The sequence below is a fragment of the Phascolarctos cinereus genome, unplaced genomic scaffold (assembly GCF_003287225.1).
Source record: "Phascolarctos cinereus isolate Bilbo 61053 unplaced genomic scaffold, phaCin_HiC Scaffold_4;HRSCAF=312, whole genome shotgun sequence".
Lineage (NCBI taxonomy): Eukaryota > Metazoa > Chordata > Mammalia > Diprotodontia > Phascolarctidae > Phascolarctos > Phascolarctos cinereus.
The window spans coordinates 209,779,851-209,807,565 of NW_027555847.1; the positions used below are offsets into that span (position 1 = coordinate 209,779,851).

General features: G+C 38.2%; 2 protein-coding genes across 5 annotated transcripts in view; one reads left to right on the forward strand and one right to left on the reverse strand.

The window, feature by feature from the left end:
• DCUN1D3 (defective in cullin neddylation 1 domain containing 3) overlaps nucleotides 1-18,859 on the reverse strand; it is a 33,568-nt gene extending 14,709 nt beyond the window's left edge. Inside the window, exons 1-2 of the mRNA XM_020965271.2 lie at nucleotides 18,744-18,859; nucleotides 10,898-11,034 (exon numbers count right to left, since the gene is read on the reverse strand). The gene's annotated coding sequence lies outside the window, so the exon portion shown is untranslated. The remainder of the gene's footprint in view (nucleotides 1-10,897; nucleotides 11,035-18,743) is intronic.
• Nucleotides 18,860-19,291: 432 nt separating this feature from the next.
• LYRM1 (LYR motif containing 1) overlaps nucleotides 19,292-27,715 on the forward strand; it is a 37,493-nt gene continuing 29,069 nt past the window's right edge. The window contains exon 1 of one of the 4 annotated variants that reach the window (XM_020965275.2): nucleotides 19,292-19,401. The gene's annotated coding sequence lies outside the window, so the exon portion shown is untranslated. Of the gene's footprint in view, nucleotides 19,402-19,645; nucleotides 19,752-27,715 lie in introns of those variants that run through there. The other 3 variants (XM_078152883.1, XM_078152884.1, XM_020965276.2) reach the window with 3 other exon arrangements.

Consider the following 27,715-nt stretch of genomic DNA (forward strand, 5'->3'; position numbering starts at 1 on the left):
AGAAAGTAAGCTTTCATAAATAAGAAAGGGAACTGTTGTGAGAATATCTTTTAATATTGAGAGTGATTGTTGGTGTTTATGCAGAAAAATAACCTTAGGCAGCTTTGGGATAAGGTCCCACAGCACACAACTTGAGAGGGAAAACCTTCCCTTTTTCCAAAGCAACTAAACATGGCTGTCTCTATTTTCATACTTTTCCAAGACTTTTTGTCCTAAAATGTACTGCAGCAGAAGGCTAAAGCATCTTTAGTTTGGGTGAGGCCTGATTGCATGACTCCTTCTCAGCCAATCATGAAAGCTCCCTTTAACTCCAAAAAAACAGAAAGATTCATCAGCAAGAATATTAAAGTAAAATAAATTTAGGACACATGAACAAACCCAGCCATCAGAACTTTACCTGGCACAAAAACGATTTTGTGGGATTTTTAAAAAAGTGTATTCATTCATTCTATTCATTTTTACTCTGTAACCCAATATACCAATACCTAAATTGGGGCCTGAAGACAGTGTTCTGTGGCCCGGCTCATATCACTTCTACTTGCCAAATTTAATTGAGCCAACAAACACACATTTTAAAATGGCGTCCAAATACCAAAAGTTGAAGCTTTTTTTTTTTTGGTCTCCAGGTCTAGTTTAAAAATAACTAAAAAGAGGCACATATTTTATGTTGACTCACACTGGAAATTTTTTTCCACATCACTAGTGATCTGGACAATTTTGCTTGACACTTTTCTAAACTCAAATTTTGTGTGTAGTATACACACATTAAAGAAGACTGGAAATTTTAGGATGATCATGCATTTTTTTGTCATTCTGCTTTATTCTTTTGAGTTACAATAACAGCATTTTTTTTTAGGTTTTCAAAAGCATTTTACAAATATTAATTCATTTGATCTTCACAATAAACCTAGAAAGTAACTGGTACTGTCATCATTCCCATTTTTACAGATGAAGAAATTGAGGCAGAGTTTGCCCAGCTGGATTTGAATTCAGATCTTCCTGACTTCAGTTCCAGTGCTCTAGCCACTGAACCACCTGACTACATAGTTGACAGTGGATAATTATTTACACTATCTGCTTAAAATTAAAGAGCTATCTCGGATATGTAATATGGCCAAAAAACCAAGGTACCACTGCCATGAAACATATAGTGACCATCACACTTTTTCCAACCTGTAGCAGAGCTTGTAGTTCCTTATTTCTCTACCCTGAGGTTCAGCAGTTGGGATTAAACTGTACAGAGAGTAAACCACTAATTCCCAGAGCTCCTGAATCAGCATATAGATACCAGCTACTCTAGAGATCTAATTATAGTTGATTAGTGCTCAAACACTCAATTGCCACGTAAACTATTCACTTTTCAATCACCTTTCAAAGGATATAGAATTTCAGCAGCTTACTAACTGAACAACAGCTAATTGGAAATTAGGTTTTGCTTCTAAGGAGAACAGGACACAAAGGAAACTATGGAAATAGCTAAAAGACTTCAAAAGGAACTCATATAAAGATTACAAAGGGCTGACTTTAGTTGTATTAAAGCATTCATTAGCAGCAAAATGTCTAATGACGTGGCTTCTGGAACCACACTCTCTCTAAGTAGCTATCAGTTTCATTATAAAATATCTTACTTTTTTTTCTAAAACAAAAAAAAGGCCAAATCCATTAAACCACACTTATCAATGTTTTTCTAGAGTCATCACGAACCCTAATTATTGAGGAAATAGAAAGGATGGATGATGGGACCTCTGACACTCAAAACAAGATCTGTTCTTAACCAGCCTATTCCTTAAAATTCTCCATAAAGGTAGGTTCCCACCTACTTTTTCTTCTTATTTCACTTTATTCCCCATCACTCACTTTCCATTCCTGCAAACTGATATTCTGGCTACTCTCTGTACAAGATATTCCATCATCTTTCTGTTTCCATGTCTTTGCACAAGTGGTCCATCCCCTATGGCAGGAATGCACACCTTCCTCACTTGTGCCTCAAAATTCCTAGCTTCCTTCAAAGCACAGGTTTAATGCTACCTCCAACATGAGGCTCTTTTGGATTCATCTTTTTTTATTCTCTGAAATTGTTAATACTCTCTTGAAATTACTTTGTATTTACTTATCTACATAAATATTTTATCTCCCCAGTGGAAAGTAAACTTCTGGAGGTGAAGGGCTATTTATTTTCATTTTTGTATAGTAGAAATTTAACAAACATTTGTTGAACTAAATTGATTTTTTTTTTTAGGCAATTAGGGTTAAGTGACTTGCCCAGCATCACACAGCTAGTGTCAAGTGTTTGGTCTGAGGCTGGATTTGAACTCAGGTCCTCCTGACTTCAGGGCCAATGCTCTATCCATTGTGCCACCTAGCTGCCCTGAACTAAACTGATTTTTAACTGTCTTTACATATGCTAAATATTTCAAACTGAAGCCTCCATCTCAGCCTGCCTCTGACAAAAAGCCTTAAAAGAATTAAATATATATGAACGCATACCTTTACAGACATTTACATATGCCTCCCTCCATACACAAACATCCACAGGAAAACACATACACACACCCATGAAAGGATCAAAGATCCTTCCTGCTACAAGTTCAGTGAACATCACACCCACCTTGTGGCTTAATGTCAGAGGGCAGTAAGCTCTGGTAAATGAGACAGATTTAGTCCAAATAGCATTTCCAGAGGGCCTATGATTTTACCACAAAAGCCAAAGCCTGAGCCAGATTCAAGACTGAAGTGAGAGACATTTGAAAATATTCATTGGGCTAGTCAGTGGACTTGATGAACTCTAGCTAAAACTGTATGTATAACTTTTTTCTTTAAATGGACCAAACAGATACCCCACTTAGGACTCACAGATAACATTACATTTGAAAAGATGTTGTGGGGATACTCATAAAGGCTCTACTAAGAACGAAGAGAGGTACCAATTGGTTCATTTTACACAATGGGGAGGCCTCAAGCCCAAAAAAGATATGCTTTCTAAAATCATCTAATCTTGGAATTTGAAGGGACACCACAGGCTACCTAATCTCAGACACATTTAAACAAGTATCCTCTCTACAAAAAAAACCTGACAAATAGTCATCCAGCACTAGCCAGCTCTGTAAAGGACAGACTAGAGAAATGTTTGAGGCAGGAAAACCAACCGGGAGGCTGTTGTAATCTTCTGGGAGAAGGGCCTGATTTAAGGTGGTGACTATATGAGGAGAAAGGAGTCAGCTGCTACAAGAGGTAGAAATGTCAAGCTCTGTCAACTAGCAGGTTACACGAGATAAGGGAGAATGAAGAGGCAAGGATAACACCTAGAAAAATGGGTGGTGCCTTAGAAACAGGAACCTCAGGAGATGAGAGGATTTGGGTGGAAAGATACTGAGTTCTGCTTTGGACACGTTGAATTTGAGATGCCTATGGAAGCGTGTGCACACACATGCGCGCACGCACCCCCCCCCATCCCTCTATCTAGCAACTAAAGCATACCTCTGCCCTGAGCTTGTGATGTTTCCCAAACTTCTCATCTATTTTCTTTCACTCTAAGTAGTCTGTAATTATTCTGATGACATTATTACTTTTAGTTCTGCTTCCATCTTCACAAAATTGCTCTCCACCGTGCTTTCCACCTGATTCCTAAATTGTTCCACATGAATACAGCTTCTTAATATACAATGCTATATACAATACAGCTCTTTGCTCCCTCCCCCTCCTTTCACCTTTCTTGTTTCTGTTGACTAAGTTATGCCGTTCCAGAGCTATATTCCAGTCATGGGTATCATTCTAACAAGTACTAGTGACACAAAAAAAGGTCAACTTCATACAGTAACTCAGTGTAGAACAGAACTAACACCCAAGACCTCCTGACTCATAACTGACTCAATCACGGATTTATTTATTCTAGCACAGAGCCAATTCAGCCAAAGAGAAGAAATATACTCCCTAAAGTACAGCCTGGTCACTTCTTAAATGAGCTGATACCAGACAGTATTTCTCCATGGTAGAGCTACTCAACACCAGAAGAATGACAAGAACTACTGAGTTGACAGGTCCTTTCCTGACTTCAATTTGTAAGAAGCTAGACCTCAATGACGTATACTGATAGCATCATTTATTCTTATAGGCACCTACTTCACAACTCCCATCTTTATACTTCCAAATTAGAACTCTGTGTCAGCTTTTAGTTTTACTAAAGTCTTTAAAAATGTGAAGCCATGAAAGAATATATATTGCACCAACCGAAACACAGTCCGTTTATCTAAGGTTATGTCCTATGAAACCGATCTATTTCTCACCTCATTTCCATTGTAGCCACTGAAATAATTATTAATTTTAAGTCCTATTTCAAGTTTTTTGGATATTGAAGGTACTGATATCAAATATTTGATTATTCTGCTTCAGTGGAAAACATTTCTATTAGTTTTCAACTTGAGGCCAAGAATTTTAAATTCTGTTTTATGACATTTATTTTTTAAATTCTTCATTACGCTATTAGACCTTGGGGCTGAGTAACATAGTTTAAAATACGCAGATAATTATACTGGAACCACTCCCACCCCCACCCCCCCAACAAGAATGTCTTTTAGTTGCTTAAAGTTATGGTGGTAGTTTGGGGGACGGATATAAAGCAAAATTTGAGTGAACTGTGACCAATTTCCTTATTTATTTTCCCATTCTGACTTATTTTAACAGCCACTGATGGTCTGACATCTAGTGGCCATTGTAATAATTTTTTTTCTAGAACTTTCTCCAAACAGGTAAGCCTTATTTTAAGAAAAACCATATCATAAGTCTAACTTATATATATTCACAATATAAACTGATTAAGTACTTACCAAATATCATTCTCATCATTTAAGCTGTTTTCAACAATTATTTAATCTGTCAAAAGTTTTAAGAGAAGTGGTATAAAGGAGGCAGAAAAATTTAAAACTAAAATCTGAGTCACTGTTTATTGATAATGAATCAGAAATGAGGATAAGGCATTATCCAAGTTTAGACTCAATAAAGTAGAAGACACCTCCCTCAAATTCTTTACAGAGCTAGAAGTCAATGGATGGACAACACTGGTTAGTTTCATTTAACTTTTTTCTTCTTCCTCTTTTTTATTCTTTATTATATGGCATGGCTTCCTGGAAGAAGGTGAGGAAAACTATATACCGGGAAATGTAAGTAAAAACAAAAGGCAGCAATAAAAACATTCTTAGAGCATTTCTGAAATTTTCTAACTCAAGAGGATGAATTATTCCATTTACAAAAATTTATATGTAACTTTCTTGGAAAGGTTACTTTAATTAGTATTGATTAAAGCAAGTTAATCAGTATTACATTAGCCATACCTACTTTTTTCATCCAAGAATAAGCAGCAGAAACCTAGCTCATACATGAGTAGTATAGTACTCATGTCAGCGTTACAGCATATGCTCAGAAGTCCAAAGGGAGATGTTCCCCAAGGACATGATATCCAAATTTACTTCCTTAACTGATTCCAAAGACTAATTTATATAGAAACTCTGGCCTTCACACTACTTTCAGAGAAGGACAAAGAAAGGCTAAAGAAATCTCTTCTCAGCCTGTTATCCTGAATCTACTCTGAAGTACCAATAATTTTTTAGTGTTCAGATCATTCCTTAACTTACCAGTTCCTAAGGTAATATGAAAAGAACACGACATTTATAAATTCTTTTTCTCCTATACTCTTTAGTCAAAACTAGAAAAATATCCATTCTCTTTTCCCTATGAGAGCTACATGGTCTCCTGGTAACTCAATGTTCCTGCCCTTTAAAGGCTTAACAGCTTTACCTCCTCACCCCCTTTTAGTGTTAAGATCCCAAAATGTTCATTTGAGGGGAGATTATATAAAACAACAGAATGAGAGCTTCAGAAGTTCGGGCAGAAGTGGGGATGGGGAGACAGAGAGAAGAAAAGGGGAGGAGTTCAAGGAAAACTTGAATGGCCTCTGGTACTGAACAGCATTCTCTTGCCCTTATAAATGAGTCACATGTTTAATGCATTTGAAGATGAAGCACAAGAACAGTTACAGTATTAAGAGTACTGCTTTGTTTTTTAAAAAAGATTTAAAGCGTTAAAAGATGAAAGCAAAGTTAATGATAAGCACAGTATGTATTATTCTTCTAATATTCAATCTTATGTTTGTATGCTATTTCATAAAACTCATTTGATGACAAAATGGCTTTTAACTTGGAATTAAACATGTATCTTGTCTAGAAGGATAAAATGAGCTGACTGTCATACCTCTAGTTCTTCTAAGCAAGACCAAGAATTGAAGACAACTGACCTGAAAGCCATCAGGCTTAGGGAAATCTGGAAGTAAAGCTGTAATTCAGGACCTAGATATCCAGGGAGACCAAAATACTTGCCACGAAGATACAAAGAAACTTTCACCTTGGAGGGCTCACAGGGATGATATTCTCTGCCTGTGCTTTACGCATCTCAAAAAGCCAGCTACTGTTCCCCAGCCCTAACCTCAGTGAAAGATTCAGGGTAGAGAGCAACTCATAACATGTGCAACTTTTTTACTCATGTAGGACATTTTGTAAATATCACTTCCAGTTTTAAGCTTAAAGTGGGAAAAAACCCCGACAAAATTAGAAACTTACTTTAACACAATACATTGAAGGTTACAAGTTGAAGTTGATTACAAGTTTCTTGGGAAAACTAGGAGGTGGAGTGGAAAGAACAGATTACATGACTTCTCCATGAAGTACAAAACAGTGAAAGATTATTTAAACATGGCCATTTTCTACTGATTTAAAAAGAAATCCCCTTATTCGATGCTAAATGAAATCAAACTGATTTCTCTCATACATATGTTTGAACCACATGTGGACCAGGGGCAGTAATCCTAGACAAGTGAAATTGCAGTAGTACATTACAAAGTGGGAAAAGTAATAAACCTATTTTTGAGGCTATTTAAAGAAGTAACTGAAACTATGCTTCACTTTTAGGAATTAAATTAGTTTTAAAACCAAAACTATTAACAAATTGTTAACTGAAGCATCTCTGGATTTCACGCACCAATTTCTGATTAACAAACCCTCATATCAAAGCAAGAACCAAAAAGAGACACTGAGAAGGAGGCAACTACTCTTCCTGGGATGTTAAACACTACGAGGAAACAAGATAGGAAGGTTCAACACAGATGATGATAATCTGACTGAGAGACCATTCTAAACCTTAAGTTCTATGGCACACACTACTATTGCTAGTGAACTGTTCAATGCAACAGGCTTATCAAAGGGAAATATAATTATCAAGCAGGATTCAAGCAGAAAGGTAAAATCTTTTCATTGTACCATCTCACTTTCTTTTAAAACCAGACTAAGTATTCAAGGCAGAGAAAAAAATCATTTAGAATGATTCAGTGGAAAAAGTGCTGATTCGGTACCTGGGTGACCATAGCCAAGTCACTTTGATTCTCTAGGGTTCAGTTTCCTTATCTGTAAAATGAAGGGGTTGGGCTAATTTACCTTTAAGTTCCCTTTGAGCTCCACATCCTATTCTCCCTTTAAAAAACAAAACAAAAAACCACTACCAAACTAAAACTTTAAAAACAAAAACCTAGAAACGAACCATCATCAATTTCCCCCCATAAAGTTCTGACTTGATTTTTTATATGAATAGTATCCATGATTCCATTATAAAGTAGAAACAAACCATGTGGCACATTTACTCCCTAGGCACATAAATATTTGTTTCACATGCAAAAAGACAATCATGACATCTACATAATAAATGCCATTTTCATGAAGTTTTTTTACAATAAATTTTAATAAGCATAATTGAGAAGGAAGATGTGATATTCTTGGACTTAATTCCTAGAGGAAGATTGCTAGCTGTCCAGACCACAGGGTCATAACCAAGGCACCACTATTTATACCCAATGGCAGTTTATCCCAATTGCAGGCCAACTCTCTAGAAGCTAAAAAAACATCCTCATGGGTTACTAGTTTTGCAAAACCAAACTTATAAAATGACAACAACTGTAACACCCCACACTGGATAATTTATCTGTTCTTGACAGAATCAACCTCATTCACATATGAAATGGAAAAGGACAGCAAGTGCCACACTGAAGTGATCCAGCAAGTCCAGTCTTCCCTGAAATTTCCAGCCAAATGAAAGCAGTGTAATTTGTTTGTTTCAATTGAAGCTAATCTCTTCAGAGTCTGCTAGAACTCATGAAGTACATCATCCAAATAGAAATGTAAACAAAATCAGAAATGGAAAGCAGAATTTTAATTTTGCATAACAGGGCTTTGATCAAGAGATCCTTATCTACCAATCTCCAACATTTCAGAAAACGTCTTTGCAGAATAGTTGATCTAAGCATCAGACGACACTTATGTGAGATGACAGATCATTAATTTTCAAACTTTAACACACAGGTATAGACCACAATCTGGTAATGTATGACAGTTTCTCATTAAAAGATCATGTCTAGACATGACATTAAACAAAATGGAAGGACAAAATTTTGGATTGTGCTACTGATAAGGTGTAACAGAGGCTAAAATAAAAAAGACACTACTTTGTTCTTTTTAAAACTAATCTAAGCAAAGATAACTACCACAATAAAAGTGGCAGTAAGAGACGAGAGATTTGAAAACATTTCTGAAATATGAAAACACATTAAATTTTTATTACAAGAAAACAATTAGCCCTACAGTCTTTCATGTTGAGTTAATTACAGAACAAGATTAGCTGAAAAAAGATCAATAAACAAATACACACATAGTGAAATACTGTAGTGTGAGATCGGCAAAAAAAAAATGTTGAAGGAGCAACAAAAATTAATGTTTTAATTAGAAAGCATATTTTTTTCATCTAGAAGCAGTTTTTTTTTTTACTATGGCAACTCAGCTGAGATTCTGGTTCTTAATATCAGGGTAAACTAAAAAAGAAACCCTTTCCCACAACACTCTTACATCAGTTACACTACTACTCATGTCTGCATCTCATCCAAAGTTTTGGGCTACGAGAAACATAGCAGGAAATGAAAAGTAACATTAAATATAATGAGATTCAGTGTCTTTGGGAGTGGCATAGTGAGGGGCAACATGCCAGCCTGTATTGATCCTTGACTCTTCTAGGATTCTCAATTCAAACTCTTAACTGGGCTTATGATTGCTGGCTGCATGTTCCCTTCTCAGCATGAGCATTTCTTTTTTTCAGTCTAGACTTGTGATTTCACTGGTGCAATGAATGAGAAAACCACCTGTACTAAGATAGATTAACACCTGTTCTGAAGTTGCTTAGGGCACTGAGAGGTTAAGGACCTTGCCCAGGAACATAGAGCCAGAACCCAACTCAGGTCTTCTTGACTCTGAAGCTGGCTCTCTATCCACAGTGCCTCTCTGAGAGGTAGCCACTACACTAAAGGGTGAAGGACAATAGTGATAAATGGAAGCTCTGTTGCAATGAAAAAGTTGCAAAAACAATCTGAAACAATACAGATTTTAATGAATATCTCCAAAAATCATAGGACCTAGTGTTGCTTATTCATTTTAATAACCTATTTACTGACATTTCCTCTAAGAATGCAAAGAAAAACTTAAAGTTTAGGTCAATTTGGGTTGGTTTAAGTAATAATATCCCATATATTCTGGAACTTTCCTTATATTAATCATCATGAAAAAGACTAAGTGTTTACTTGGATGTGTCTCTATATTACGTGTTTTGCTAAGCACTAAAGTAATGACACCTCTCTCATATGGCACTTTACAACATAAAGAGTACTCACAATAATCATGATTTATTAACTATTCATATTTATATAGTGTATTAAAGTTTACAAAACATTTTTTCACAAAAACTTGTGAGAAAGGTGGTATCACTTTACAGAAGAGAAAACTGAGGCTCAGAGAGGTTAAATGACGTGCCCATGATCATTCAGTAAGTAGCTGAAACAGAATTCATACCTGAGTCTTTTGACTCTAACACCAGGGCTCATTCCACACCAGGCCACCTGTCAAAAAAGTCTCTGTCCTCTAGGGGTATACATTAATGAGCTAACTTCATATGGAAGTAAACCTGTCCCTTTCAACTTACTTGGACTTAGGCTCTTAGCTTCCTCTGAGAGGGAATAACAACAATATGGAGCTTGCCAATTGACTCATTATGAAACTGTTTGAGCAGGTAAGACGGATGTTACAGAATCTATCCAGGTATTACTCCCCAAAACATCACATGATTGTGTCCAACTCTGTCCCCCGGATCAGTTTTCCATGCCCAGCAACCTATCTCCCAACATCCTTGTTCAAATTCTATAAGGCCTTGTAACATAGGTCGCGTGTGAATTTTTCATCTCCACAAAGAACTGGAAATGCACAGTAAGTTTCAATTAGTCACTTACACACATTTAATATACCTAGTGGGCAGGGTTTTACCTTCAAACCATTAACAACTGGAGCCCACTGGGTACATACTACCGCATTACAGAATTGTGAAACATGATAAAACACAAAGTCAGTAGAATACCTTATAAAAGCTGACAACCTATGATGTGTTACTGGGAACACCTCACCAGATTACTATTCAACCAAGACCCTTTCAGAGTTGTTTAGAAGCAAAAGTGTGTCTCTGATATCGATCTAAATAAGTTTAGCGGCTAGGGCAGCAAAACATAGAGCTAGGACCTCTTGAAGTTCCACCAGGAGGTGAAGAAATGATCACATTTTGAGATGCCTTCTCAATACTGATTTCAAGTTTGGGAGTTTGATCTTTGGAATCTGAAGCTTATTCTGTCTATAGCATCTGGACAAGTAGATTGAAACAAATCAGAGTAGATGTCCATCATCCAAATCAAATTTGAAGAGTATTAAGGATATTAAAAGAATAGCTTCCTTCTTCCCCTGCTCCCCACCCTACCCTCTTAAAACCTACTTACTTTTCTCTTAGAAGCCACTTTCTTGTGTGATATCTAATCACTAATTATGGTGAGTATGGCTGTCACCAGGTCAGCACATGCTGGGTGTCGGCAGCACTAGCAGGAACTCTGACCCTACTGAGCAGAACCAAGGGCACCTGTTAAAACAAAAATAAAGAGAGAAAGGGAAGTTATGACTAATGAGTTAACTAATCACAGTATAAATGCCCATGAGCAAGTCAAGCAGTTGTGATTTTTAAGAAATAAAAACTTCATTGTCTTAAATGTACTTCATAATAAAGCTACAAAGATGTGGTACTTACATTCCAACGGAATATAAGAATAGAGCTGTACACATACATATGAGTACATACATTTTTCTATGAAATAACTTCTCTCGAGGAGAGAGAAGCCAACAGTACATTTTTAAAATGTACTTTTCATTTAGGACAGGTCACATTGGACCAACAACAGTCATACCTAGTGTTAGCATCACAAAGTGCCCTAACCTAAGTTACAATTTAGATTCAGAACATTTCACTCACTAGTATTTACTGAATTTACTATACTTAGCACTGAAGCAATAGTCAGTAAATACTATTGCTTCAGTACTAAATAATAGAACCAAGAAACAAAGATCTCAGAAAAATTGGATGACCTCTCCTATTAAGTCCTGATTAACCAGTCAATCTTGAAGATCAACCTAGTCAACCACAAGACTGGAAGTTGCCTTTCCTCCCCATCGCTCAAAGGCATTTCAACTCTGAAAGGGGACATAGTTTGTGTTCACTCACAAGTCCTACCCTCTATACTCAGTTAAAGAGCATTCACCAACAACCACCTGACCCTCCCCAATATCAGCCATCACACTCCTCTTCCACACCCCTACCTCTCAGTAACACATTTTCAGCCATTCCCCCTTTCACTATTTACCACTGACCTTAAGACTTGACAGAAATAACAATAGGTTCTGCATAAAGATAATCTACTAAAAAAATCTCCTAGATTGTAAACTCCACATGAATAAGCATAATGATAACACAGACCTTTTTCACTTTTATACTCCCTTCCTGGCTCCCATCATCCAGCATTGTGTAATAGGTGCCTAATAAATATTTGTTGAATTGCAAAGACTAGCAACCTCTAAGTTAGGCTCTTTTCTACTGTGAGTAAAACATGCTGACTTCATCTTTTCAAAAAGACAGTACATATCTGATCAGACAATTAACTACTTGTTTCAAAGGAAAACCACTTTACGGGAAAGATAGCCCTAGAAATTATTCACTTAAAGATTCAGCCTATTTCATCCAAGGAATATTATCCAGTGTCATTCCTTATTAAAGGAAAGGAGCAAAATATTACCAAAGCTGAGAAAATGGTTGTATCAAAGGCCTAGGCCAGGAGTGGGGAACCTGTGGCCTGGAGGCCAGAGGCCCAAGCTATTCTTCACATCAGAGTGCATAGAGAAGCTAAGTAAAACATAGCTCTCTGAACATCTCCTGCTTTAAACCTGCTCTGCTAACTCTACAATGTCATATGTCTCTCCATTTAGACCACATTCATGTAACTACAGATATAATTCAGCTATAAGGGAAAGTCACTGAGAAGAGACACTGAGGCTGAGCATTTTAAAATGATATTCTCTGTAGCTTTCTGATTAACATTATTTAAAAACCTGTAATAATGCCTTAATTCCTAATTAATATAATCTAGTTGTTCACCTTCCCCCAAATTCTGTAAATATTTAGTACATTTCTCTCTCATTTACAACCTAAACATTTGTTCCATTGTCAAAGATAATTGTCTCATCATGTGAAATAATCAAAAATTTCTCTCTTTTATCACATTTTTTTAACATATTACACAAGGCCTTTACCCCAAAAACATTTATGGGAACTGACAAATTCCAAAATAAAGAATCAAAATTTAGCAAGGTAGGAATAAACAGGAAACCAGAAGCCTGAAAGAAGTTTATGGGCAAAATTTAAGTATCTATTTTTCCTTCTTCCTAAACTGTATATATAGGAAATGCAATCAACACTGTAAATGCTGTGACTCAAGGCCTGCACAGACTCAAAATGATAGGTCACATACCACCCCACTTTAGGCAAACAATGCACACCCAGCCAAAAACATTCATTAATAGTAGAGAGCTAAAAGCTATGACAACTCTGCTATCCTGACACAAAGATGATACACTACTAGATGAGGAGGTTAAAATACATTAACAATCAGTACATACAAGCAGAACTCAGTAACAGTAAAGTATTAAAACACTAGTGAAAAAGTACAAGTGCTAAATACTAACTATATAAAAATGTTCTCCAATCTCACACAAGACTGGTACCAAGCTGGGAATAGACCTACAATAGAAAATAGCAGATGAATTTCTAATCACAGTGGTCCTAGAGTCAAAACCTTGAAGAAAATAGATGAAATAGATGGACAGCATTCACAGGGTTGTAAAATCAAGGTCCCTTATGCAGTACCACAATTCAATCTGAAATAACACAATATGGCAAGGCTAAAACACTGGACAGTGTAGCTAAATAGAGTCAAAGCCTTTAGAAGGAAGAATGGGTCATTAACACAAGTTCAACCTTCTCAAGTAATCAAAGTGGCAACAGGGTGGCAGTCGATGGTGGTCACAAGCACTTTACTCAGTAACACCTAAAGAGTAGCTATATGTTTCATCTCTGCAGAACAAAGATGCTAGAGGTGTTTCCTTTCAGCTAAACTCACATTTATGCATAATCCCAGCATCTTCTCAGTTAAGTGTATATGATTCCAGGCAATTAAAATTTTTGGAACTTTCAAACTACCACTTCACCACTGAAATATAAATTTTGGGTGTAATCCTTATTTTGTAATTATTGACCAATTGGACCCAACTTGTGATTTCACTGGTATAAGGAATTCCCAATAGTAAACTTCCTCTATATCAATGTATATAAGTTATATAGCTTAGGGCACAGAGAAACTAAGCAATCTGCTCAAATCACACAGCCGATACATGTAAAAGGTTGGCTTCTTCCATATTCCAAAGTAAGCTCTATCTATTCTAGCATACTACCTCAAAGCTACTAATTAAAATATCAAATAATCTAAGACAACCGACTTTCCTGCCCATCACTGCCTCCAAAAAAGAAAAACAGTGTTCTTCTTACCTACCATTTGGGAAGAACACCATGAGAACTGATTGGTTCAAGTTTTGCACTGAAGAAACAGCTGCTTATATAAACATTCTGTTATGTTGTACAAAAGGCTATTGAACATTTTCCCGAATTTTATGGAGAACTGGTACTCAACTAGTTAGCTCAACATCAGTAAACAAATACATAGAGGTAATTGTAAGTTATCAAGAGACAGGGTAACAGGAGTTACCATGTAATTACCATTGTTTCATCTGAGTTACCATGTCCTCACCTCAAAACAACCAACAGTAGGTAAGCAATTAACTCTCCTTGCCACAGCATGTAAATCAAAAACAACATCAAAATCAGATTAAATTTTAAGTCATCTGATCAAATTTTAAAACCACTTAATCACAACTCCAATAGTCCAGTGGCCTCAACTGCCCTGTTGGGTCTCCCATTACTTCAAGAGGTTTTTTTTTTTTCCCAGAAGGCCCCCAGAGTTTAAGAAACAAATCCACTGGCAACTTGGACAGAAAATAAAAACCTGGAATTAAAATTCATGTAGATAGGTGTAAGGTTCATTTCTAAAACACAACTAACCAATTTAGATACTACTGGCTTCAGCACCTCACACTTTTCTCCATTTTTTTTCATGTGAAAGAAAAAAAGCCACCAGTCTCTAAATTGGCTGATGAAATTTCAACATACAGGATATTTTCATACTTGAGTTATAATAAACCATTGAAATAAGGATGAATAGTGGAAAGCCTGACAGCCCACTGGAAAGAGCATTTTAAGTGCATCATTAGCATATAGAGTAAGTCAAAATTCTTTAACCTGGGCCAAAGCCAAAAAACCCATATCAATATAAATCCTCCACTTCTCAGAATGGTCTACTCTATGGAACAAGCGGGGAAAAAACTGAATTGTTTGCATAGTATTAATTGTTCACTTCTGTAATTTGCAATGTAGTATGTGTATATATACATTCATTAGATTCAACAAAGACTCATTCCTACTGTCATCCAAAAGGTTTTCATACCCGAGACAATCAGAAGCTTCTGGCATATAATATCAGTAAAACCTACCAAAATAATAACACTTGAAAATGGTAAACAATTTCTTAATATATGATTCCATTTTCCGAAACACTAAAAGGTTTAAATGAGCATTTGTGAAATTGTGTGTGATGGTACAAATACCTAAACATTTATACTTTTCAGCATTCTACAGGGCAAGAGGCCATCACACCCCAGAATACTTTTCACTGTTTTTTAATACTTGAAAGATCCAATGAGTGAGTTACTCCTGCTAAGAGGCATCAAAATCTCTCAAATCAGACACCTTTACAACTGACAAAAAAAATTCATCATTCAAGAGCCAAGCTCGTAAGGAGTCTCTCTGAACCTAGCTATGCCGTTATTGTCAGGACAAACATTTAGTAGTGGGAGTCTCTACCTGAAGCCTTTTAGCTTTGTAGGAAATAACACAGTCTATGCTCTGATGGCACAGCTTTTGAGAAAGCTGAAGCATCTCCACTGCATAAGGTATCAAGAGAAGGCCTCCGGTGAAGATATGTTTCAAAGATAAGAGATACGTAATTCCAATTACATATCTCTGTACTTTAGTTCAATAAGAAGGATCATAGAAGCCTCTTTTTAATGGATTGTTTCGTTAGCCCAAAACATAAAGCTATTAGAAATTAGTGATCTCAAAAGGAAAAGATAGAAGGCTTATAGTTTAATATGGCCGAGAGAATGGTACTCAAGAGATAAGTGTCATGGGTTCAATGATAACTAGTAATAACAGCTGGCTTTTATATTTTAAGGCCTATGAAGTTCTTTACATATATTATTTCACTTGTTCCCATAGCAAGTACAGTGGCTACTACAGGTATTCTTAACCCCACTTTACAGATGGGCTCAAATGCGGTTAAATAACTTGCCCACAATGACACAACTAGCAAGTGTAGCAGGCAGGATTCAAACCTAGGTGTTCTTCACTCCAAGTCCCACACACTATATACCATGCTGCCTTTCTAGCTCAAGCCCCAAACTAGGCAATTAACTTTGCTCTTCCACTGACACAGTTTGGCCCCCTAGCACAGGTGATTCATTTCCTAAAAGATCTCCTTTAGTCAGTGGTATGCTGGTAAATGTTTAACCACCAGCTCTGGGGGGGGGGGAAGGTACTCACAACACACTTCTAAATTTAATCTGCATTACTAACATTTTCTCTATCACTTTAAGTCTAAAACAATAAGTCAAGCCCTGACTGGTATCATTTGCCAATTTCCAAGGTGAAAAGGTTCTTACATTGAGTCCAAGCTTGCTCCAGCACATCCCTGCCTTTAATCCAGCAGAATACTGAAACATATGTGTTGCCTAGGTATTATGTCCCTCAGTTACAAAAGGGACTTGTTAAGAATACGAGACTGTGTCAACATTGAACCATTCTCACTTCAAAAAGAAAGCCAATTCTTGGAGCACCAATCTTCTTGATGATAAGTCAGTAGTGCCATCTTCCTATACTTCGTAAGTATTTTAAAATAGCACATATTACTTGGCAAAATACTATTACAGAATTATACAGTACCTGTCAAGAATTCCTATACTAGGAGGCATATCGGTTTTTCATGATTTAAAATAGCAGCAAATTCTATATAAACACCTGACTTAAGAAAAAGACTATATAAATTAACATCCTACTGAATTTTAATTATGAAGAATGGAAGACTCATCAGCTACAGAAAACCAAGGTGACTACTACCTCTAACTTGGCCCTCATCAAAGATTAGTCTCTGATGACAGTCCAAAACAGTACAAAAGAAAAAATTAATTAAAAGTTAAAAAGCCTGTTTGAGCAATGATGCAGTATAATGGAAATATTTAAGAGAACCTGTCACATTGCACTATCTTGACTGCTTATTTATTTCATCCAAACTATTAAACAAAACACTATTTTCATGTAAATTATGGTTCAAACCCCTCCCTCAGATTTCTGTCATTCCTTTGCCATGTTTCTTTACAGTATCTAATACAGTACTTTATGACTACGGGCACAATACTATTATAACTACAAAAACCTTTGTGACTTGATTTGGGAGTAGGATCCCCTTCATCAGGAAGATATTATATATAGATGTACATTTTTAAAAATGGTGTCCAAGCCCTATAACAGAAGCATGTAAGTTAATGGATAAATGTTTCAATCAAAATAGCAAGAAGTTTGGCCAAGATTCTTAAAGTCTTCCAAAAACATAGTTCATATTTCCAGCTGAATACAATGTTAATGTCAAAATAGGAATTTTTACATAGTTAAGGCTAGCACCTCATTCCAAAATCCAAATGATGGTCTGTGAAGGCACTACATCCTCATTTATTTTCTCTTTAATACAGTAAGATACCAACAGAAGCCTTTACATCTATTTTTTATTTTCACATAAGTTAGTGCTTTCCCTCTCCAAAACAAAACCAGATTTAAGATTAGCTATGTACACATCTAAATAAATAAAATTTTTAAAAGTCAGTATATGCTCTATGTGCTCTATAAGTCTTGTGTGCCAAACACATAAAAAAATAATAAAAAACTGTTGTCCAATTGTGGAAACAAAAAAAGTAATATGGGGTTTTCTGCTCTCTGAAGTGCATCATCAAGTGTGGGTGGAGAGAAAGAGAATCTAGAATTAGAAGAGCACCAAATCATTCTAGAAATAATTGACAAGGTGTAAATTCTTCATATACAAAGTATTTAGAGCAGACTTTGATTATTGAACTAGGATGCCATTTAAATCCTTGCAAGGTATAAGGAATCACCCTAACTCTGAAACCTTGAGGTCAGATTTTTTTCAAATGAATAAGTATTCATTATAATCTGAAGCAATTAGGCACTGAGTGATGCTCCCTGTGTGACAGAGCCTATGACCGACCGCTGGTACAAAGCTTGTAGTTCTGAGTGATTAAAACCAAAGGCTAAACACCAAATTTGAAAGAGGGTGACCACTGGCACCAGGCTAACAGTGTCATTTTATAAAATAATAACGATAGTCACCCAGACACATTAGGATCATGGGATCATAATGGAAAAGAATGGGAATGGAAAAAAAAAAGCCGACATAATATTTGTCACCACATCTCATTTCCTACACAGGATATAGGCAAAGGCTCCAGCCCCATTAGCCTAGGCACAGATATTTATCATTTACTGCAAAGGTGCTGAGAGGCCTTCGGGTCCAAGCTCCTTAACACCAGGAACAGTTTACGAATAGAGTTCGGAGGTGGGGAGGAGGTCTAGGCTGGAGAATTCAGCCACCCCCACCCCCACTGAAGCACAGACCCCAAGGCTCTTACCTGGGGCACATCATCCCGTAGCTCCAGTTCCCTGACACACACCCCACCCCAAATGGTCCCGTCCCCCTCTCCCCACCCCGCCCAAAGCCTTTAGGGTGGGGGCTGGTGGGGGGAATCTGAAGAAGGGGATGAGTAAAAGGTAAGTTTCCCGAGCACCAGGTGACGAGGCACAACGCTCTCCTCACAGCCACCTCCAGGGTGAACAGTTCGGACCAGTCGTCGACCCATTCCCCCCCCCATACCCGCCCCCCCCCTCGGCTTTACCTCACTACTCCCCCTCCTCACTCCACCCAACTCACAGCTGCTCCTGAGGCTCCTCCAGCCTAGCCAGCCAAACCCTTTCTGGAAACGACGGCAGCCCGGAGGGTCCAAACCACCTACCATCTCCGCTCGCGTTCCAGTTCCCTACACCACCGCCGCCTCCTCCTCCTCTTCCAACACCGCAGCCGCCTCCTCCTCATCTGCAACACCACCAGCGGCGGTCGCCCGGAGGCCCCGCCTCCTCCATCTCCTCCTGCATCATCACTTCCGGTAACCCCGAAGCTCTGGGAGGGAGGGCCGAGGGAGCAAGAGGGCGGACTGCGGAGTGACGCACGCAAAAACGTGCGAAGCCGTCTCCAAGTAAGGGCAACGACCCGACCTTCTCACCTCCCCTCCCTCGGGGGGGGGGGAGTAGAGAGGAAATCGCCTAGGCGGAACTGGGCCGAACCACAGCGTGGTTAGGTAGGGGGTGGGCGCAAACAGGAGATGGGTAGTGGGAGAAAGAAACGAGAAGGGAGGTGAAGAGAATGACCGTATTTTTAGCGGATACGCCGAAAGGCAAATTTCGGGGCGGGTTCAGGTCTGAGACTCAAGGTTCCTCTTGTCTTTTAATGATACTCCCCACCTATGTTTCCTCAGGTGGTTCGGTCCGACCTGGCTTGCAGGGCCACACTCCGGTCTGTCCTCATCGGCTCCACAGGACTCCCGGCACTCCCTCCTCTCCTCCGCACTGTGGGTGGGGGGGGCAGGCGTGATGGACACAGTGTGAGCGTAAGAGGTGAAGGTGGTCTACTCTGGGCGATGGAGAGCGCGGTTGGCTTGCTAGGGTTGGAGGCAGGGTGTGGGGAGGAAGCCGTGGCTTGGTACGGCGTTGCTAGGATACGGGACGGTGTGTCCTGCCCCTCCCCCTAAACCCCTCGTGGCCCGTGGGCTTGGGCTCACCTCATCTGAGTCACTGCCGCCATTTCCCCGGGGCCTTTTACCTGCGTAGATTTAATCCGACCCAACGAGGGTGGGGGTGGGGAGGCGGAGGTATCTCACCCTGGGGTCGGACCACCAATTATCTTCCTCATTCTTCGCCTAGCTGATGCAGGACACTGGGTATTAGAGACACTTAAGAGAAGTGACGTAAGCGGCTGCCCTCCGGGAGCTTCCACTCCACTGAGGGATTGTGGCTTTATACTGTATATGTTCTCTTGATGAATAATACGTTACTAGGCGGGGATGGTGGGTGGTGGGGAACGGGAGGGAGGGGATAACCAAGCATTTGTAGTTAATGGGACACTAGAGGAATAACTTTATGCTGCGGAGACTCCGGAATGGTTTGGGGAGCGAGTCGCACCTGATCTGGGCCTTGTAGGGAGAGAAGGAATTCAACTGGGTGGAGACTGGGAATGCATCCCAATTGTGTGTAATTTGGAAAGTACGGTTTCAGTTCTGCCTTCCAGGAGGTTACAGGCCACTGCAGGGTGGAGAGGTCTGCGGGATACACTCATTAGTATATTACAAGATTGGGAATGATGTTGAGTCCCTTCAATCGTGTCAGACTCTTCGTGACCCCGTTTGGGGTTTTCTTGACAAAGATACAGGAGTGGTTTGCCATTTCTTTCTCCAGCTCATTTTATAGATGAAGAAACTGAGGTAAACAGGGTTAAGTGACTTGCCCAGGTCACACAGCTAATAGGTGGCTGGGATTGGATTTGCACTCGGGTCTTCCACACTGCAGCACTTAGTTTCTCTTGGGAGTGGTGGAGGGTGGAGAATGAAAGAAGCAAAATGTTTCTTTCAAAATACTAGGGAAGGTCACACCTAAATTGAGCCTTCTAGGGAGAGAGGGAATTCTACTGATTGGAGAATAGGAGTACATCCCACTTGTGTGGAATTTGGAAAGTACAGCCTCAGTGCTGCCGTCCAGGAGCTTACAGGCTGTTGGAGATGGGAAGTTGGGGAAGGTAGCGAAACATACCTACCAGTTATGTTACAAGGTTGGAGGTAATGGGGGGGGCAGGAATGAAAGATTCAGATAAAGTGTTTTAGGCAAGGTGAGGGTTTGTGAAGGTCACATCTGAGTTGAACCTTGAAGGGAAGGAGAGAAGGAATTCAACTGGCTGGAGAATCACAATTGTGTAGAATTTGGAAAGTACAACCTGTCTCCAAAAGCAAGTAGACAAGCATTCATCAAGCACCTTCACTATGCTAAGTGCTGAGAATACAAATGAAAATAATGAAACAGCCCTTGTTCTGGAAGCTCAGGGTCTCATCAGGGAGACAACGAAGAAACAAGATATATACAGGCAAAACTGGGGATGTTGTACAGAGGGAAGACGTTAGTATTAAAGAGGATCATTCTTGTAAGAAGTTGGGATTTTAGTTGGTACTTTAAAGAAGCCAGGGAAACCAGGAAAGGAGATGGGAAGGGAAAGCATTCCAGGCTTGGGGGACAGCCAATGAAAATGCACGAAATCAGGAGATGGAGTGTCTTGTATCCAAGTAAGTATAAGAAGGCCACTGTCACTAGATCACAGAGTGTGTGAAGAGTTGACTCCATAGTGAGACTTGTGCATTAGAAAGATAGATTTTGATTAGATTCAGTTGGAAAGGGGAGAATGGGAAAGGGAGGAAGACTGCAGATTGAAAGAACAATAGAAGGCTGTTAAAATAGCCTAAATGAAAAATGAGCACCCCCTAAACTAGGATCCTAGAATCTTAGTGCTTGAAGGATTTTGGGGATCATCCAGGCCAGGATGCTCTTAACCTTTTTTGTTTCTTGTACCCCTCTTGGCCATCAGGTGATGCATACAGTAAGAGATATAAGAATACAAAGGAAACCAATTATGTTGAAGTATAATTATGACATTAAAAGTTCCTGGACCCCAGATTAAACCCTTGTAGGGTGATCCCTTCCTAAGGAAAATTAGAATATGAGAGGGGAACTGACTTGTATCACACAGATAATAAAAGAACCAGAATTTGAACCCAGATCTTTTGACTACAGGCACATATACAGGGTGAAGAAGAGGGCATAGACATGAGGAATGTGGAGGTAAGATTGGACAATATTTGGCAACTGATTGGTAATAGAAGATGAGGGAGAAGGGAAGGGAAAAATTTTCGGTGACTTTCATCTTCAAAAGTTTCATTCTTCAAAGCTGACTGGAAGAATGGTACCTTACCAACAGAAATAGGAAAGTTCAGAGCAGGAACAGTTTTTGGGAGAGAAGATGAGTTCAGTTTTGAGCATATGAAGTTTCAGGGGCCGTGGTGCAGCACATCCAAAGAGAGATATCCAGAAGGCATTTATAAAATATGAGAGCAGCTCAGGAGAGTGATTGGATTGAATATTTTAGATGGTCTTGGCTGGAAACTTTGATTTGGTTCTCTTCCACTCCTACTACCCAGGAGCTGAAGCCAATGTGTACATCAAGGGAGATTCCAAGACTTCATCCTATGGGCCTAGTCTAGGAATGGCCACAGCACTATTTATTCCTAGAGGCAGAATACTTTAGTTCATCTGTCAACTAGAAATCAAGAGGCCAGTGCTGTTTTACCGGTGTTGCTAGTGATTTAATTTTTGATCGTATTTGTTCCCTGTAGATTGAGAGTAGTGATAGCGAGTCCTGCTTTTCCATTATTTGTCAGTGATACGATGAATCTAATGGAATAATAGAAAAAGCTATCTGTACTCATTGCTTGTTTCCTCACTATTCATTCCTTAACTCCTTGGTAAGCTGGTTTCTAATTCCACTTTAGCATAGGATAAACTGCTGTCCCTTTACAATGCCAATTTTTGGAATTCTTAGCTACCTGCAAGCTTTGATCTGACAGGCACCTTATCTCCAGCGCTTCTTTAATTTTTTCCCCAATTATAATTGCTCTTCCTTTCACCGCCTCATACTTTGTATTTATTTAGAATTTATTTTGTATTAACTTTCTGTGTTTGTGTTATTTCCACTCCATAGAATGCTCCTTGAAGGCAGAAAGTTGTTTTCCTTGTATCCCCACTGTTGGGCTGTGCCTTGCACATAGTAGGCACTTAAATGTTTTAGGGTGAACATAGCACTTGGAAACTTTGGCCCCTAGGGGGAGGAGGTGGCAGAATCCTCTCATTGAACAATTAAATTCAGCCTTATAGCCCATGAGAACAGTGTTGTCCTGTTGATACCCCCTATGACAATACATGAGAGTCCAGGAAAGACAGTTTGATGCTTCCTGTCGGTCAGTAGCATGGTTTATCAGGTGGTGATTTGTGGTCAGTCTGTATGTGGACATCCTTATCATCATGTGGCAGACAGAGCTCACTTAAAATGCATTTAGTAAATCAAACATGTTTGGAATTTATAAGCTAATTTAAGGAATTTATTTGAAATGGCAGAAATTATGTAATACCTCAGCTGTATTAGAAAGTTGACTGCTAAAAAAGTCCCGACTCTGTCTAGTATCTATAACTTTGCTAGACAAATCATTGCAAATGAAGGAATTATATTAGTGTTTGTACTTCCTATCTATGTTCCTTAGATTTCATAGAAAGCCTTTCTTATGTGGCCAGTATTAATTATATGCTGTTTATTCACAGTGCATTTCTTTAGTTCTAAAGTGAAATGAGTTTGATCTTTCACTTTGGCATAGCTTTCACCTATTGATGGCTAGTTCCCTGTTCTATTCAGGATAACTTTTCACACCTGACTGCTGCTTTTTCTTTCCTGTAATGTTCCATTATGGAAAATAACTACTCCATTTATTTTGAATCTGGGACCTAGGTTCTGTTTTAATTTAAATTTCTCTCTCTGGGAAGATCAGCTACTGTCATGGTTACAGTAGCCTGATTGGAGAACTCCCCAATACATGCATAGTCTCCTTGCATGTAGTAGAGAAATCCATAACATTTGAAACTAGTCCATTTATTTGCTATGGTTGAGATGTATCTTTTGAGAAAATTCCTAGGTAGTAATAGTACCATTCCTATTTTATGTTTGAGAATGGTTGTAAAGGACCTGTCTTTTTTTTTAATTTGAAGTAGAAAAGCAAACAAGATGTGTTTACAACATTTTTTTTCTTTTTTTTTACATTATGTTCCCAACATTTACACCTTCCATTTGCCTTTTACATAGCCAGACATACTCTTACATAAAATGATCGTGGTATAAACAGGGATATTATATTTTTCCCTATTATTTGTACAGCAAGTATACAACATAAAATGTCCCTTTTTAGTTTATGATAACCAAGATCTGTCTGTCACAATAAATAGAAAGTCCAGTCCCAGAGGTAGGAGAAAGGGGAAGTACAGGTGGCATAGATTAATAAAACTCACTGCTTTTTCTGTGCACACATTTGTGAGTGTGTGTGTGCTCATGCTTGTAACACCAAAGGACTGAAATTAGTGTGATCTCTCTGTTCACCAGAAAGAAGGGAGCAACATACATTTGGAAAAAAGGAATACACAAAGATGAATGGGGAGGAAGAGATAAAGAAAAATAGGAATGGAAGTGTGGTGATACATTTGGTGTTGGCAGACTATAATATTTCCAATAAGAGTAGGGAGCTGTTGTATGTAGATAAGCTGGGTCCAACTGAGAGTTACTTACTCACCCTGAAAAACAATAGAACTCTACTGTATGGGTATTATTAGTGATCTGAGAAAAACAGCTTTGGTGTAGCTTGGTAACACCTCCAAACAGTAAATTCACTAGCAAGCAACAGATTCCTCTTGCCCTTATCAGAAGTTAGACAAACCTTAGATAAAGAGGAGTTACCTACTTCAACTAGCAGATATTTCCAACAGTTCCTTAAAATTGTGAAGAAAATGAGGAGGTAAGACACAAGGAGTCATCAATAAAATTTTTAATTTCTTTCTTTGACTACTTTAATATTTGAATTTGTGAAGGTATGCAGAATGCTTTAAATTAAGCAGTTACCCTTGAATCTTAGGGTGCTATAAGTTGACCATATAGCTCAAAAGAATATCTTCCAAAAGAAATATATCACACTTTTCTATGTGGCATGAATTTATATTTGGTTCCAAATATATATTTGGTTCCAAATTATATAATATGCATATTACATAATGATAAAAACCAATTTATCTTTAGAATTTATGTGTAGCTTAAATCACCAGTGGGCAAGCAGTACTTTCCCTAAGCACAGAAGGATAAATACTGCTGGTTATATTATAATTAAAGCTTAATATGTAGGGCCTGCTAATGAAACTTATTAAAACAATACTGAATCTGTAGCTCATTATTCTGGGTCCTGATGTCCATGGAAGGCATTGTAAGGATTAATCAGTATTTAAAATAGTTTGATCTTCTGTGGTAGCTAATGTTCCATGATCAACAATCATGAATATCCTGATACAAATGTAATTGACCAGTTATTAGTGAGTGTTTTAAAATTTTTGAAAATTTTTCTGCATTTCTGAGTTTTCCTGATAGTGTCTGTTTAAGTCATTTCATTTCAAAAGAGCCAAAAAACTAGAGGTATAGCAGGGTGCAGAGCCCCTTGAGAAATTGCTCTTATGTGTTATATCATTTTGGAAGCCTTTCCTGGCCTTAGTTGTTGATGCTTATTCTTTCTTGTTCAAAATTCTTTCTCGTTCAAAATTTATCTGTATGCCCCAGTAGAATATAAATTTCCCAAGGGCCAGGACTTTTTATCCTTTCATCTTTTAAACTTACTACCTAGCACAATACCTTACACATAGGTGCTTAATAAACATGGGTTGTTTGGTTTTTTTTTTAAACAAGTTTTCATGGTGCAGTTCCCACTATTTTCAGGATATTCAAAACCTTTTAGAACAAATTAGATAGAAATTTGGCTACGTGGTAGTTTTGTCATGAATTACTAGGGGGAAAAATAACATCTTGGAGAAGAGCTCCTTAGAGTCTTTCATTTATAATTGCTTCTTAGTTTTGTTTTGTCTAATGTACCTTTTTACTCATCCTGAGTTAGGAAATAGTGAATTACCCTTTTATTGTGATTGCCTTTGGATTTTTCTAATTTCTTGGTAGTATTGTGTAACAGTTTCTCCACTAGATGGAAGAGCCTTAAGAGAGCTTTGTCCATGGAATTCTGGCATTCCGGAGACCAAAATCATGTTTCTGTAAATCTCATTATTTAGAGGAATTTTTCCTCTTTGTACTCAGGACCAAGTTATTCATGCCAACAGGTTTTTGGTGGGAGGGGAGGGTTTGGCATTTTAATTTTTTTGTTATTCTGAACTTAATAGACACTAACATTTTCAACACGCGAAGAACAGAAAAAGAGGTTCACGTATGAATCTCCAACTATGACACACAGCTTGTTTTTTCTTAAGTATATAATAAATTCAGTGCATTAGGTACAAAGCTGTTCTGTTTGCTTCTCTCTTAAAGTCTTTCTATCTTCTATTCCTTTAAAAAAGTTTCATTGACACCTTTCTTTTATTGGGGCTCAGTATCATTAGCTCCTTTCCTCCCTCTGTCATGTTAAACAAGCATAGTCAAGTAAAACAAATCCACACATTTTCAGTATCTGAAAATATACATCATATACTACACTTTGAGTCCATTATATCTCTGTCAAGAGGTGGGAACCATCCTCCATTATTAGTCTTTGGGAGTGCTGGTTCAGTTGCAGTGATCAAAGTTATTAAGTGTTCTGAAGTTGTTTTTCCTTATGATATTGTGGACATTGTGTAATTGTTCTCTGGAGGTAGCTATTGGCACAGTGAATAAAGGGCTGGGCCTGGAGTCAAGACAACCAGAGTTCAAATGTAGCTTCAGCTGTATAACCCTGGGCAAGTCACTTAACCTCTATATGCCTCAGTTTCCTTATCTGTAAAATGGGGGTAATAATAGCATCTGCCTCACAGGGTTGTTGTGGAGCTCAAATGATATGATGTTTGTGAAAGCACTTAGTACAGTGTCTGGCACATGCTATATAAATATTATTGCCCTCTTCCCCCTAAATTCTGCTTTACTGAACACTCCATCAGTTCGTACAAGTCTTCCTAGGTTTCTCTGAATCCATTCCTCTGTCATTTCTTACAGTACACTAATATTCTGATACTTTCTTATACCATAATTTGTTTAGCAATTCCCCTATTAATTGGGCATGCCCTTAGTTTCCAGTTCTTTGCTACAATAAATAGGTAATTGCAAAACAATCTTTGCAGCAAGTTTCTGTGCTAAAGTTCTCATAAGGTACATGTTTCAAAATTATAAGAATTAAGAGCCATTCCACCAATTGATAAAATGTATAAGGATGTGAACAGGCATGTCTCAGGGGAAGAAACGCTTGTGTTTCTTCTTGGGTCTTATGAAAAAATGCTCCAAATCAATAATACTTAGAGAAATGTAAATTTAAGCAATTCTGAGATTCCACTTCACACCCATCAGATTGGCAAAGATGACCCAAAAAACCCCAAACAAATGAAGGAGTTGCAAGAAGACAGTTGCATTGAGGCACTATTGTTGGAGGTGTGAAGTGATCTAACCATTCTGGAAAGCCGTTTGGAATTATGCCCAAGGAGTTTCTGGGTCAAGTGACCCAGCAATACCACTGTTAGGCCTGTACCCAAAGAGATCAAAGAAAGAGAAAAAGGTCCTTTGTATGAAAGCATTTTTACAGCAGCTCTTTGTGGTGTCAAGACACTAGAAACCGGAGGAGTGGGGAAGATGGGGAATCCCTGTCCATTGGGAATTGATAAACAAATTGTGGTATGTGAAGGTAATAGAATATTCTTGTGCTGTAAGAAATCAAGAAAAAGATGGTTTCAAAAAAGATCTGGAAAGACTCTTATAAACTTATGCAGAGTAAAGTGAGCAGAACCAGAAGAATAATTTTTAATCAACATTGCAAAAATGGGACAGTTATGAAAAACTCGTAAATTGAATGATCAGCCATAATTCCAGAGAACTGTTAACAAAGCACTGACCAACTCATGACAGATATTGGACTAACATACAGAATAAGAAATGCATTGTGGATGTGGCCAGTGTGGGATTTTGTTTTGCTTGTCTATGCTTATGTGATATAGAAGTTCTGTGTTTCTTTATTTCTTGTTTAGTGGGTGGGGGAGGTGGGAGGAGAGAGAAAATGTTTGATAACTAGAA